Here is a 16,570-nt window from a genome sequence, read left to right as displayed (position 1 = left end):
TGTAAAGTTCCGTCACTGCCCTAGATGTACAGTTCATGTAATGTATCTGTATTTATCACAGTAGTAGAGACATCATAAACACAAGTGCCCCAGTTCACATTATGCCCCATAGTTATCATGTGGGTAACGTTCCGTTACTGCCCTAGATGTACAGTTCATGTAATGTATCTGTATTTATCACAGTAGTACAGACAGCATCAGCACAAGTGCCCCAGTGCTCATTATGCCCCATAGTTATCATGTGTGTAACGATCCATCACTGCCCTAGATGTACAGTTCATGTAATGTATCTGTATTTATCACAGTAGTACAGACAGCATCAACACAAGTGCCCCAGTGCACATTATGCCCCATAGTTATCATGTGTGTAATGTTTCGTCACTACCCTAGATGTACAGTTCATGTAATGTATCTGTATTTATCACAATAGTACAGATATCATAAACACAAGTGCCCCAGTGCACATTATGCCCCATAGTTATCATGTGTGTAATGTTCTGTCACTGCCCTATATGTACAGTTCATGTAATGTATCTGTATTTTTCACAGTAGTACAGACATCAGCACAAGTACCCCAGTGCACATTATGCCCCATAGTTATCATGTGTGTAACGTTCAGTCACTGCCCTAGATGTACAGTTCATGTAATGTCCCTCTATTTATCACAGTAGTACAGATATCATAAACACAAGTGCCCCAGTGCACATTATGCCCAATAGTTATCATATGTGTAATGTTCCGTCACTGCCCTAGATGTATGGTTCATGTAATGTATCTGTATTTATCACAGTAGTACAGACATCATAAACACAAGTGCCCAAGTGTACATTATGCCCCATAGTTATCATGTGTGTAACGTTCCATCACTACCCTCGATGTATAGTTCATGTAATGTATCTGTATTTATCACAGTAGTCCAGACATCATAAACACAAGTGCCCCAGTGCACATTATGCCCCATAGTTATCATGTGTGTAACGATCCATCACTGCCCTAGATGTACAGTTCATGTAATGTATCTGTATTTATCACATTAGTACAGACATCAACACAAGTGCCCCAGTGCTCATTATGCCCCATAGATATCATATGTGTAACGTTCCGTCACTGCCCTAGATGTACAGTTCATGTAATGTCCCTCTATTTATCACAGTAGTACAGACATCATAAACACAAGTGCCCCAGTGCACATTATGCCCCATAGTTATCATGTGTGTAACGTTCCGTCACTGCCCTAGATGTACAGTTCATGTAATGTATCTGTATTTATCACAATAGTCCAGACATCATAAACACAAGTGACCCAGTGCACATTATGCCCCATAGTTATCATGTGTGTAACGTTCTGTCACTGCCCTATATGTACAGTTCATGTAATGTATCTGTATTTATCACAGTAGTACAGACATCATCAGCACAAGTGCCCCAGTGCACATTATGCCCCATAGTTATCATGTGTGTAACGATCCATCACTGCCCTAGATGTACAGTTCATGTAATGTATCTGCATTTATCACAGTAGTACAGACATCATAAACACAAGTGCCCCAGTGCACATTATTCCCCATAGTTATGATGTGTGTAACGTTCTGTCACTGCCCTAGATGTACAGTTCATGTAATGTATCTGTATTTATCACAGTTGTACAGACATCAGCACAAGTACCCCAGTGCACATTATGCCCCATAGTTATCATGTGGGTAACGTTCCGTCACTGCCCTAGATGTACAGTTCATGTAATGTATCTGCATTTATCACAGTAGTACAGACATCATAAACACAAGTGCCCCAGTGCACAATATTCCCCATAGTTATCATGTGTGTAACGTTCTGTCACTGCCCTAGATGTATAGTTCATGTAATGTATCTGTATTTATCACAGTAGTACCGACAGCATCAGCACAAGTGCCCCAGTGCACATTATTCCCCATAGTTATCATGTGTGTAATGTTCCGTCACTGCCCTAGATGTACAGTTCATGTAATGTATCTGAATTTATCACAGTAGTGCAGACATCAGCACAAGTACCCCAGTGCACATTATGCCCCATAGTTTTCATGTGTTTAACGTTCCGTCACTACCCTAGATGTACAGTTCATGTAATGTATCTGTATTTATCCCAGTAGTCCAGACATCATAAACACAAGTGCCCCAGTGCACATTATGCCCCATAGTTATCATGTGTGCAACGTTCCGTCACTACCCTAGATGTACAGTTCATGTAATGTATCTGTATTTATCCCAGTAGTCCAGACATCATAAACACAAGTGCCCCAGTGCACATTATTCCCCATAGTTATCATGTGTGTAACGTTCCGTCACTGCCCTAGATGCACAGTTCATGTAATGTATCTGTATTTATCACAGTTGTACAGACATCAGCACAAGTACCCCAGTGCACATTATGCCCCATAGTTATCATGTGGGTAACGTTCCGTCACTGCCCTAGATGTACAGTTCATGTAATGTATCTGCATTTATCACAGTAGTACCGACAGCATCAGCACAAGTGCCCCAGTGCACACTATTCCCCATAGTTATCATGTGTGTAACGTTCTGTCACTGCCCTAGATGTACAGTTCATGTAATGTATCTGCATTTATCACAGTAGTACAGACATCATAAACACAAGTGCCATAGTGCACATTTATTCCCCATAGTTATCATGTGTGTAACGTTCTGTCACTGCCCTAGATGTATAGTTCATGTAATGTATCTGTATTTATCACAGTAGTACCGACAGCATCAGCACAAGTGCCCCAGTGCACACTATTCCCCATAGTTATCATGTGTGTAACGTTCTGTCACTGCCCTAGATGTACAGTTCATGTAATGTAATTGTATTTATCACAGTAGTACAGACATCAGCACAAGTACCCCAGTGCACATTATGCCCCATAGTTATCATGTGTGTAACGTTCTGTCACTGCCCAAGATGTATAGTTCATGTAATGTATCTGTATTTATCACAATAGTATAGACATCATCAACACAAGTGCCCCTGTGCACATTATGCCCCATAGTTATCATGTGTGTAATGTTCCGTCACTGCCCTAGATGTACAGTTCTTGTAATGTATCTGTATTTATCACAGTAGTCCAGAAATCATAAACACAAGTGCCCCAGTGCACATTATGCCCCATAGTTATCATGTGTGTAACGTTCCGTCACTACCCTAGATGTACAGTTCATGTAATATATCTGTATTTATCCCAGTAGTCCAGACATCATAAACACAAGTGCCCCAGTGCACATTATGCCCCATAGTTATCATGTGTGTAAAGTTCCGTCACTGCCCTAGATGTACAGTTCATGTAATGTATCTGTATTTATCACAGTAGTACAGACATCATAAACACAAGTGCCCCAGTTAACATTATGCCCCATAGTTATCATGTGGGTAACGTTCCGTTACTGCCCTAGATGTACAGTTCATATAATGTATCTGTATTTATCACAGTAGTACAGACAGCATCAGCACAAGTGCCCCAGTGCTCATTATGCCCCATAGTTATCATGTGTGTAACGATCCATCACTGCCCTAGATGTACAGTTCATGTAATGTATCTGTATTTATCACAGTAGTACAGACAGCATCAACACAAGTGCCCCAGTGCACATTATGCCCCATAGTTACCATGTGTGTAACGTTTCGTCACTGCCCTAGATGTACAGTTCATGTAATGTATCTGTATTTATCACAATAGTACAGATATCATAAACACAAGTGCCCCAGTGCACATTATGCCCCATAGTTATCATCTGTGTAATGTTCTGTCACTGCCCTATATGTACAGTCCATGTAATGTATCTGTATTTTTCACAGTAGTACAGACATCAGCACAAGTACCCCAGTGCACATTATGCCCCATAGTTATCATGTGGGTAACGTTCCGTCACTGCCCTAGATGTACAGTTCATGTAATGTATCTGTATTTATCACAGTAGTACAGACAGCATCAGCACAAGTGCCCCAGTGCACATTATGCCCCATTGTTATCATGTGTGTAACATTCAGTCACTGCCCTAGATGTACAGTTCATGTAATCTCCCTCTATTTATCACAGTAGTACAGATATCATAAACACAAGTGCCCCAGTGCACATTATCCCCCATAGTTATCATGTGTGTAACGTTCCATCACTGCCCTAGATGTATAGCTCATGTAATGTATCTTTATTTATCATAATAGTACAGACATCATAAACACAAGTGCCCCAGTGCACATTATGCCCCATAGTTATCATGTGGGTAACGTTCCGTCACTGCCCTAGATGTACAGTTCATGTAATGTATCTGTATTTATCACAGTAGTACAGACATCATAAACACAAGTGCCCCAGTGCACATTAAGCCCAATAGTTATCATATGTGTAATGTTCCGTCACTGCCCTAGATGTATGGTTCATGTAATGTATCTGTATTTATCACAGTAGTACAGACATCATAAACACAAGTGCCCAAGTGTACATTATGCCCCATAGTCATCATGTTTGTAACGTTCCATCACTACCCTCGATGTATAGTTCATGTAATGTATCTGTATTTATCACAGTAGTCCAGACATCATAAACACAAGTGCCCCAGTGCACATTATGCCCCATAGTTATCATGTGTGTAACGATCCATCACTGCCCTAGATGTACAGTTCATGTAATGTATCTGTATTTATCACAATAGTATAGACATCATCAACACAAGTGCCCCAGTGCACATTATGCCCCATAGTTATCATGTGTGTAACGTTCTGTCACTGCCCTATATGTACAGTTCATGTAATGTATCTGTATTTATCACAGTAGTACAGACATCATCAGCACAAGTGCCCCAGTGCACATTATGCCCCATAGTTATCATGTGTGTAACGATCCATCACTGCACTAGATGTACAGTTCATGTAATGTATCTGCATTTATCACAGTAGTACAGACATCATAAACACAAGTGCCCCAGTGCACATTATTCCCCATAGTTATGATATGTGTAACGTTCTGTCACTGCCCTAGATGTACAGTTCATGTAATGTATCTGTATTTATCACAGTTGTACAGACATCAGCACAAGTACCCCAGTGCACATTATGCCCCATAGTTATCATGTGGGTAACGTTCCGTCGCTGCCCTAGATGTACAGTTCATGTAATGTATCTGCATTTATCACAGTAGTACAGACATCATAAACACAAGTGCCCCAGTGCACAATATTCCCCATAGTTATCATGTGTGTAACGTTCTGTCACTGCCCTAGATGTATAGTTCATGTAATGTATCTGTATTTATCACAGTAGTACCGACAGCATCAGCACAAGTGCCCCAGTGCACATTATTCCCCATAGTTATCATGTGTGTACGTTCCGTCACTGCCCTAGATGTACAGTTCATGTAATGTATCTGAATTTATCACAGTAGTACAGACATCAGCACAAGTACCCCAGTGCACATTATGCCCCATAGTTATCATGTGGGTAACGTTCTGTCACTGCCCTAGATGTATAGTTAATGTAATGTATCTGTATTTATCACAATAGTATAGACATCATCAACACAAGTGCCCCAGTGCACATTATGCCCCATAGTTATCATGTCTGTAATGTTCCGTCACTGCCTTAGATGTACAGTTCATGTAATGTATCTGTATTTATCACAGTAGTCCAGACATCATAAACACAAGTGCCCCAGTGCACATTATGCCCCATAGTTTTCATGTGTTTAACGTTCCGTCACTACCCTAGATGTACAGTTCATGTAATGTATCTGTATTTATCCCAGTAGTCCAGACATCATAAACACAAGTGCCCCCGTGCACATTATGCCCCATAGTTATCATGTGTGTAAAGTTCCGTCACTGCCCTAGATGTACAGTTCATGTAATGTATCTGTATTTATCCCAGTAGTCCAGACATCATAAACACAAGTGCCCCAGTGCACATTATGCCCCATAGTTATCATGTGTGTAACGTTCCGTCACTACCCTAGATGTACAGTTCATGTAATGTATCTGTATTTATCCCAGTAGTCCAGACATCATAAACACAAGTGCCCCAGTGCACATTATGCCCCATAGTTATCATGTGTGCAACGTTCCGTCACTACCCTAGATGTACAGTTCATGTAATGTATCTGTATTTATCCCAGTAGTCCAGACATCATAAACACAAGTGCCCCAGTGCACATTATTCCCCATAGTTATCATGTGTGTAACGTTCCGTCACTGCCCTAGATGCACAGTTCATGTAATGTATCTGTATTTATCACAGTTGTACAGACATCAGCACAAGTACCCCAGTGCACATTATGCCCCATAGTTATCATGTGGGTAACGTTCCGTCACTGCCCTAGATGTACAGTTCATGTAATGTATCTGCATTTATCACAGTAGTACAGACATCATAAACACAAGTGCCATAGTGCACATTTATTCCCCATAGTTATCATGTGTGTAACGTTCTGTCACTGCCCTAGATGTATAGTTCATGTAATGTATCTGTATTTATCACAGTAGTACCGACAGCATCAGCACAAGTGCCCCAGTGCACACTATTCCCCATAGTTATCATGTGTGTAACGTTCTGTCACTGCCCTAGATGTACAGTTCATGTAATGTAATTGTATTTATCACAGTAGTACAGACATCAGCACAAGTACCCCAGTGCACATTATGCCCCATAGTTATCATGTGTGTAACGTTCTGTCACTGCCCAAGATGTATAGTTCATGTAATGTATCTGTATTTATCACAATAGTATAGACATCATCAACACAAGTGCCCCTGTGCACATTATGCCCCATAGTTATCATGTGTGTAATGTTCCGTCACTGCCCTAGATGTACAGTTCTTGTAATGTATCTGTATTTATCACAGTAGTCCAGAAATCATAAACACAAGTGCCCCAGTGCACATTATGCCCCATAGTTATCATGTGTGTAACGTTCCGTCACTACCCTAGATGTACAGTTCATGTAATATATCTGTATTTATCCCAGTAGTCCAGACATCATAAACACAAGTGCCCCAGTGCACATTATGCCCCATAGTTATCATGTGTGTAAAGTTCCGTCACTGCCCTAGATGTACAGTTCATGTAATGTATCTGTATTTATCACAGTAGTACAGACATCATAAACACAAGTGCCCCAGTTAACATTATGCCCCATAGTTATCATGTGGGTAACGTTCCGTTACTGCCCTAGATGTACAGTTCATATAATGTATCTGTATTTATCACAGTAGTACAGACAGCATCAGCACAAGTGCCCCAGTGCTCATTATGCCCCATAGTTATCATGTGTGTAACGATCCATCACTGCCCTAGATGTACAGTTCATGTAATGTATCTGTATTTATCACAGTAGTACAGACAGCATCAACACAAGTGCCCCAGTGCACATTATGCCCCATAGTTACCATGTGTGTAACGTTTCGTCACTGCCCTAGATGTACAGTTCATGTAATGTATCTGTATTTATCACAAAAGTACAGATATCATAAACACAAGTGCCCCAGTGCACATTATGCCCCATAGTTATCATGTGTGTAATGTTCTGTCACTGCCCTATATGTACAGTCCATGTAATGTATCTGTATTTTTCACAGTAGTACAGACATCAGCACAAGTACCCCAGTGCACATTATGCCCTATAGTTATCATGTGGGTAACGTTCCGTCACTGCCCTAGATGTACAGTTCATGTAATGTATCTGTATTTATCACAGTAGTACAGACAGCATCAGCAAAAGTGCCCCAGTGCACATTATGCCCCATAGTTATCATGTGTGTAACGTTCAGTCACTGCCCTAGATGTACAGTTCATGTAATCTCCCTCTATTTATCACAGTAGTACAGATATCATAAACACAAGTGCCCCAGTGCACATTATCCCCCATAGTTATCATGTGTGTAACATTCCATCACTGCCCTAGATGTATAGCTCATGTAATGTATCTGTATTTATCATAATAGTACAGACATCATAAACACAAGTGCCCCAGTGCACATTATGCCCAATAGTTATCATGTGGGTAACGTTCCGTCACTGCCCTAGATGTACAGTTCATGTAATGTATCTGTATTTATCACAGTAGTACAGACATCATAAACACAAGTGCCCCAGTGCACATTAAGCCCAAAAGTTATCATATGTGTAATGTTCCGTCACTGCCCTAGATGTATGGTTCATGTAATGTATCTGTATTTATCACAGTAGTACAGACATCATAAACACAAGTGCCCAAGTGTACATTATGCCCCATAGTTATCGTGTGTGTAACGTTCCGTCACTACCCTAGATGTACAGTTCATGTAATATATCTGTATTTATCCCAGTAGTCCAGACATCATAAACACAAGTGCCCCAGTGCACATTATGCCCCATAGTTATCATGTGTGTAAAGTTCCGTCACTGCCCTAGATGTACAGTTCATGTAATGTATCTGTATTTATCACAGTAGTACAGACATCATAAACACAAGTGCCCCAGTTAACATTATGCCCCATAGTTATCATGTGGGTAACGTTCCGTTACTGCCCTAGATGTACAGTTCATATAATGTATCTGTATTTATCACAGTAGTACAGACAGCATCAGCACAAGTGCCCCAGTGCTCATTATGCCCCATAGTTATCATGTGTGTAACGATCCATCACTGCCCTAGATGTACAGTTCATGTAATGTATCTGTATTTATCACAGTAGTACAGACAGCATCAACACAAGTGCCCCAGTGCACATTATGCCCCATAGTTACCATGTGTGTAACGTTTCGTCACTGCCCTAGATGTACAGTTCATGTAATGTATCTGTATTTATCACAAAAGTACAGATATCATAAACACAAGTGCCCCAGTGCACATTATGCCCCATAGTTATCATGTGTGTAATGTTCTGTCACTGCCCTATATGTACAGTCCATGTAATGTATCTGTATTTTTCACAGTAGTACAGACATCAGCACAAGTACCCCAGTGCACATTATGCCCTATAGTTATCATGTGGGTAACGTTCCGTCACTGCCCTAGATGTACAGTTCATGTAATGTATCTGTATTTATCACAGTAGTACAGACAGCATCAGCAAAAGTGCCCCAGTGCACATTATGCCCCATAGTTATCATGTGTGTAACGTTCAGTCACTGCCCTAGATGTACAGTTCATGTAATCTCCCTCTATTTATCACAGTAGTACAGATATCATAAACACAAGTGCCCCAGTGCACATTATCCCCCATAGTTATCATGTGTGTAACGTTCCATCACTGCCCTAGATGTATAGCTCATGTAATGTATCTGTATTTATCATAATAGTACAGACATCATAAACACAAGTGCCCCAGTGCACATTATGCCCCATAGTTATCATGTGGGTAACGTTCCGTCACTGCCCTAGATGTACAGTTCATGTAATGTATCTGTATTTATCACAGTAGTACAGACATCATAAACACAAGTGCCCCAGTGCACATTAAGCCCAATAGTTATCATATGTGTAATGTTCCGTCACTGCCCTAGATGTATGGTTCATGTAATGTATCTGTATTTATCACAGTAGTACAGACATCATAAACACAAGTGCCATAGTGCACATTTATTCCCCATAGTTATCATGTGTGTAACGTTCTGTCACTGCCCTAGATGTATAGTTCATGTAATGTATCTGTATTTATCACAGTAGTACCGACAGCATCAGCACAAGTGCCCCAGTGCACACTATTCCCCATAGTTATCATGTGTGTAACGTTCTGTCACTGCCCTAGATGTACAGTTCATGTAATGTAATTGTATTTATCACAGTAGTACAGACATCAGCACAAGTACCCCAGTGCACATTATGCCCCATAGTTATCATGTGTGTAACGTTCTGTCACTGCCCAAGATGTATAGTTCATGTAATGTATCTGTATTTATCACAATAGTATAGACATCATCAACACAAGTGCCCCTGTGCACATTATGCCCCATAGTTATCATGTGTGTAATGTTCCGTCACTGCCCTAGATGTACAGTTCTTGTAATGTATCTGTATTTATCACAGTAGTCCAGAAATCATAAACACAAGTGCCCCAGTGCACATTATGCCCCATAGTTATCATGTGTGTAACGTTCCGTCACTACCCTAGATGTACAGTTCATGTAATATATCTGTATTTATACCAGTAGTCCAGACATCATAAACACAAGTGCCCCAGTGCACATTATGCCCCATAGTTATCATGTGTGTAAAGTTCCGTCACTGCCCTAGATGTACAGTTCATGTAATGTATCTGTATTTATCACAGTAGTACAGACATCATAAACACAAGTGCCCCAGTTAACATTATGCCCCATAGTTATCATGTGGGTAACGTTCCGTTACTGCCCTAGATGTACAGTTCATATAATGTATCTGTATTTATCACAGTAGTACAGTCAGCATCAGCACAAGTGCCCCAGTGCTCATTATGCCCCATAGTTATCATGTGTGTAACGATCCATCACTGCCCTAGATGTACAGTTCATGTAATGTATCTGTATTTATCACAGTAGTACAGACAGCATCAACACAAGTGCCCCAGTGCACATTATGCCCCATAGTTACCATGTGTGTAACGTTTCGTCACTGCCCTAGATGTACAGTTCATGTAATGTATCTGTATTTATCACAATAGTACAGATATCATAAACACAAGTGCCCCAGTGCACATTATGCCCCATAGTTATCATGTGTGTAATGTTCTGTCACTGCCCTATATGTACAGTCCATGTAATGTATCTGTATTTTTCACAGTAGTACAGACATCAGCACAAGTACCCCAGTGCACATTATGCCCTATAGTTATCATGTGGGTAACGTTCCGTCACTGCCCTAGATGTACAGTTCATGTAATGTATCTGTATTTATCACAGTAGTACAGACAGCATCAGCAAAAGTGCCCCAGTGCACATTATGCCCCATAGTTATCATGTGTGTAACGTTCAGTCACTGCCCTAGATGTACAGTTCATGTAATCTCCCTCTATTTATCACAGTAGTACAGATATCATAAACACAAGTGCCCCAGTGCACATTATCCCCCATAGTTATCATGTGTGTAACGTTCCATCACTGCCCTAGATGTATAGCTCATGTAATGTATCTGTATTTATCATAATAGTACAGACATCATAAACACAAGTGCCCCAGTGCACATTATGCCCCATAGTTATCATGTGGGTAACGTTCCGTCACTGCCCTAGATGTACAGTTCATGTAATGTATCTGTATTTATCACAGTAGTACAGACATCATAAACACAAGTGCCCCAGTGCACATTAAGCCCAATAGTTATCATATGTGTTATGTTCCGTCACTGCCCTAGATGTATGGTTCATGTAATGTATCTGTATTTATCACAGTAGTACAGACATCATAAACCCAAGTGCCCAAGTGTACATTATGCCCCATAGTTATCATGTGTGTAACGTTCCATCACTACCCTCGATGTATAGTTCATGTAATGTATCTGTATTTATCACAGTAGTCCAGACATCATAAACACAAGTGCCCCAGTGCACATTATGCCCCATAGTTATCATATGTGTAACGATCCATCACTGCCCTAGATGTACAGTTCATGTAATGTATCTGTATTTATCACAATAGTATAGACATCATCAACACAAGTGCCCCAGTGCACATTATGCCCCATAGTTATCATGTGTGTAATGTTCCGTCACTGCCCTAGATGTACAGTTCATGTAATGTATCTGTATTTATCACAGTAGTCCAGAAATCATAAACACAAGTGCCCCAGTGGACATTATGCCCCATAGTTATCATGTGTGTAATGTTCCGTCACTACCCTAGATGTACAGTTCATGTAATATATCTGTATTTATCCCAGTAGTCCAGACATCATAAACACAAGTGCCCCAGTTCACATTATGCCCCATAGTTATCATGTGGGTAACGGTCCGTTACTGCCCTAGATGTACAGTTCATGTAATGTATCTGTATTTATCACAGTAGTACAGACAGCATCAGCACAAGTGCCCCAGTGCTCATTATGCCCCATAGTTATCATGTGTGTAACGATCCATCACTGCCCTAGATGTACAGTTCATGTAATGTATCTGTATTTATCACAGTAGTACAGACAGCATCAACACAAGTGCCCCAGTGCACATTATGCCCCATAGTTATCATGTGTGTAACGTTTCGTCACTGCCCTAGATGTACAGTTCATGTAATGTATCTGTATTTATCACAATAGTACAGATATCATAAACACAAGTGCCCCAGTGCACATTACACCCCATAGTTATCATGTGTGTAATGTTCTGTCACTGCCCTATATGTACAGTTCATGTAATGTATCTGTATTTTTCAAAGTAGTACAGACATCAGCACAAGTACCCCAGTGCACATTATGCCCCATAGTTATCATGTGGGTAACGTTCCGTCACTGCCCTAGATGTACAGTTCATGTAATCTATCTGTATTTATCACAGTAGTACAGACAGCATCAGCAAAAGTGCCCCAGTGCACATTATGCCCCATAGTTATCATGTGTGTAACGTTCAGTCACTGACCTAGATGTACAGTTCATGTAATGTCCCTCTATTTATCACAGTAGTACAGATATCATAAACACAAGTGCCCCAGTGCACATTATCCCCAATAGTTATCATGTGTGTAACGTTCCATCACTGCCCTAGATGTATAGCTCATGTAATGTATCTGTATTTATCATAATAGTACAGACATCATAAACACAAGTGCCCCAGTGCACATTATGCCCCATAGTTATCATGTGGGTAACGTTCCGTCACTGCCCTAGATGTACAGTTCATGTAATGTATCTGTATTTATCACAGTAGTACAGACATCATAAACACAAGTGCCCCAGTGCACATTAAGCCCAATAGTTATCATATGTGTAATGTTCCGTCACTGCCCTAGATGTATGGTTCATGTAATGTATCTGTATTTATCACAGTAGTACAGACATCATAAACCCAAGTGCCCAAGTGTACATTATGCCCCATAGTTATCATGTGTGTAACGTTCCATCACTACCCTCGATGTATAGTTCATGTAATGTATCTGTATTTATCACAGTAGTCCAGACATCATAAACACAAGTGCCCCAGTGCACATTATGCCCCATAGTTATCATATGTGTAACGATCCATCACTGCCCTAGATGTACAGTTCATGTAATGTATCTGTATTTATCACAATAGTATAGACATCATCAACACAAGTGCCCCAGTGCACATTATGCCCCATAGTTATCATGTGTGTAATGTTCCGTCACTGCCCTAGATGTACAGTTCATGTAATGTATCTGTATTTATCACAGTAGTCCAGAAATCATAAACACAAGTGCCCCAGTGGACATTATGCCCCATAGTTATCATGTGTGTAATGTTCCGTCACTACCCTAGATGTACAGTTCATGTAATATATCTGTATTTATCCCAGTAGTCCAGACATCATAAACACAAGTGCCCCAGTTCACATTATGCCCCATAGTTATCATGTGGGTAACGGTCCGTTACTGCCCTAGATGTACAGTTCATGTAATGTATCTGTATTTATCACAGTAGTACAGACAGCATCAGCACAAGTGCCCCAGTGCTCATTATGCCCCATAGTTATCATGTGTGTAACGATCCATCACTGCCCTAGATGTACAGTTCATGTAATGTATCTGTATTTATCACAGTAGTACAGACAGCATCAACACAAGTGCCCCAGTGCACATTATGCCCCATAGTTATCATGTGTGTAACGTTTCGTCACTGCCCTAGATGTACAGTTCATGTAATGTATCTGTATTTATCACAATAGTACAGATATCATAAACACAAGTGCCCCAGTGCACATTACACCCCATAGTTATCATGTGTGTAATGTTCTGTCACTGCCCTATATGTACAGTTCATGTAATGTATCTGTATTTTTCAAAGTAGTACAGACATCAGCACAAGTACCCCAGTGCACATTATGCCCCATAGTTATCATGTGGGTAACGTTCCGTCACTGCCCTAGATGTACAGTTCATGTAATCTATCTGTATTTATCACAGTAGTACAGACAGCATCAGCAAAAGTGCCCCAGTGCACATTATGCCCCATAGTTATCATGTGTGTAACGTTCAGTCACTGACCTAGATGTACAGTTCATGTAATGTCCCTCTATTTATCACAGTAGTACAGATATCATAAACACAAGTGCCCCAGTGCACATTATCCCCAATAGTTATCATGTGTGTAACGTTCCATCACTGCCCTAGATGTATAGCTCATGTAATGTATCTGTATTTATCACAATAGTACAGACATCATAAACACAAGTGCCCCAGTGCACATTATGCCCCATAGTTATCATGTGGGTAACGTTCCGTCACTGCCCTAGATGTACAATTAATGAAATGTATCTGTATTTATCACAGTAGTACAGACATCATAAACACAAGTGCCCCAGTGCACATTATGCCCAATAGTTATCATATCTGTAATGTTCCGTCACTGCCCTAGATGTATGGTTCATGTAATGTATCTGTATTTATCACAGTAGTACAGACATCATAAACACAAGTGCCCAAGTGTACATTATGCCCCATAGTTATCATGTGTGTAACGTTCCATCACTACCCTCGATGTATAGTTCATGTAATGTATCTGTATTTATCACAGTAGTCCAGACATCATAAACACAAGTGCCCCAGTGCACATTATGCCCCATAGTTATCATGTGTGTAACGATCCATCACTGCCCTAGATGTACAGTTCATGTAATGTATCTGTATTTATCACATTAGTACAGACATCAACACAAGTGCCCCAGTGCACATTATGCCCCATAGATATCATATGTGTAACGTTCCATCACTGCCCTAGATGTACAGTTCATTTAATGTCCCTCTATTTATCACAGTAGTACAGACATCATAAACACAAGTGCCACAGTGCACATTATGCCCCATAGTTATCATGTGTGTAACGTTCCGTCACTGCCCTAGATGTACAGTTCAAGTAATGTATCTGTATTTATCACAATAGTCCAGACATCATAAACACAAGTGCCCCAGTGCACATTATGCCCCATAGTTATCATGTGTGTAATGTTCCGTCACTGCCCTAGATGTACAGTTCATGTAATGTATCTGTATTTATCACAGTAGTCCAGAAATCATAAACACAAGTGCCCCAGTGGACATTATGCCCCATAGTTATCATGTGTGTAATGTTCCGTCACTACCCTAGATGTACAGTTCATGTAATATATCTGTATTTATCCCAGTAGTCCAGACATCATAAACACAAGTGCCCCAGTTCACATTATGCCCCATAGTTATCATGTGGGTAACGGTCCGTTACTGCCCTAGATGTACAGTTCATGTAATGTATCTGTATTTATCACAGTAGTACAGACAGCATCAGCACAAGTGCCCCAGTGCTCATTATGCCCCATAGTTATCATGTGTGTAACGATCCATCACTGCCCTAGATGTACAGTTCATGTAATGTATCTGTATTTATCACAGTAGTACAGACAGCATCAACACAAGTGCCCCAGTGCACATTATGCCCCATAGTTATCATGTGTGTAACGTTTCGTCACTGCCCTAGATGTACAGTTCATGTAATGTATCTGTATTTATCACAATAGTACAGATATCATAAACACAAGTGCCCCAGTGCACATTACACCCCATAGTTATCATGTGTGTAATGTTCTGTCACTGCCCTATATGTACAGTTCATGTAATGTATCTGTATTTTTCAAAGTAGTACAGACATCAGCACAAGTACCCCAGTGCACATTATGCCCCATAGTTATCATGTGGGTAACGTTCCGTCACTGCCCTAGATGTACAGTTCATGTAATCTATCTGTATTTATCACAGTAGTACAGACAGCATCAGCATAAGTGCCCCAGTGCACATTATGCCCCATAGTTATCATGTGTGTAACGTTCAGTCACTGACCTAGATGTACAGTTCATGTAATGTCCCTCTATTTATCACAGTAGTACAGATATCATAAACACAAGTGCCCCAGTGCACATTATCCCCAATAGTTATCATGTGTGTAACGTTCCATCACTGCCCTAGATGTATAGCTCATGTAATGTATCTGTATTTATCACAATAGTACAGACATCATAAACACAAGTGCCCCAGTGCACATTATGCCCCATAGTTATCATGTGGGTAACGTTCCGTCACTGCCCTAGATGTACAATTAATGAAATGTATCTGTATTTATCACAGTAGTACAGACATCATAAACACAAGTGCCCCAGTGCACATTATGCCCAATAGTTATCATATGTGTAATGTTCCGTCACTGCCCTAGATGTATGGTTCATGTAATGTATCTGTATTTATCACAGTAGTACAGACATCATAAACACAAGTGCCCAAGTGTACATTATGCCCCATAGTTATCATGTGTGTAACGTTCCATCACTACCCTCGATGTATAGTTCATGTAATGTATCTGTATTTATCACAGTAGTCCAGACATCATAAACACAAGTGCCCCAGTGCACATTATGCCCCATAGTTATCATGTGTGTAACGATCCATCACTGCCCTAGATGTACAGT

This window comes from Taudactylus pleione, unplaced genomic scaffold (assembly GCF_031769625.1).
Source record: "Taudactylus pleione unplaced genomic scaffold, aTauple2 ptg000632l, whole genome shotgun sequence".
Taxonomy (NCBI): Eukaryota; Metazoa; Chordata; class Amphibia; order Anura; family Myobatrachidae; genus Taudactylus; species Taudactylus pleione.
Note: the sequence above shows the minus strand (reverse complement) of the source record.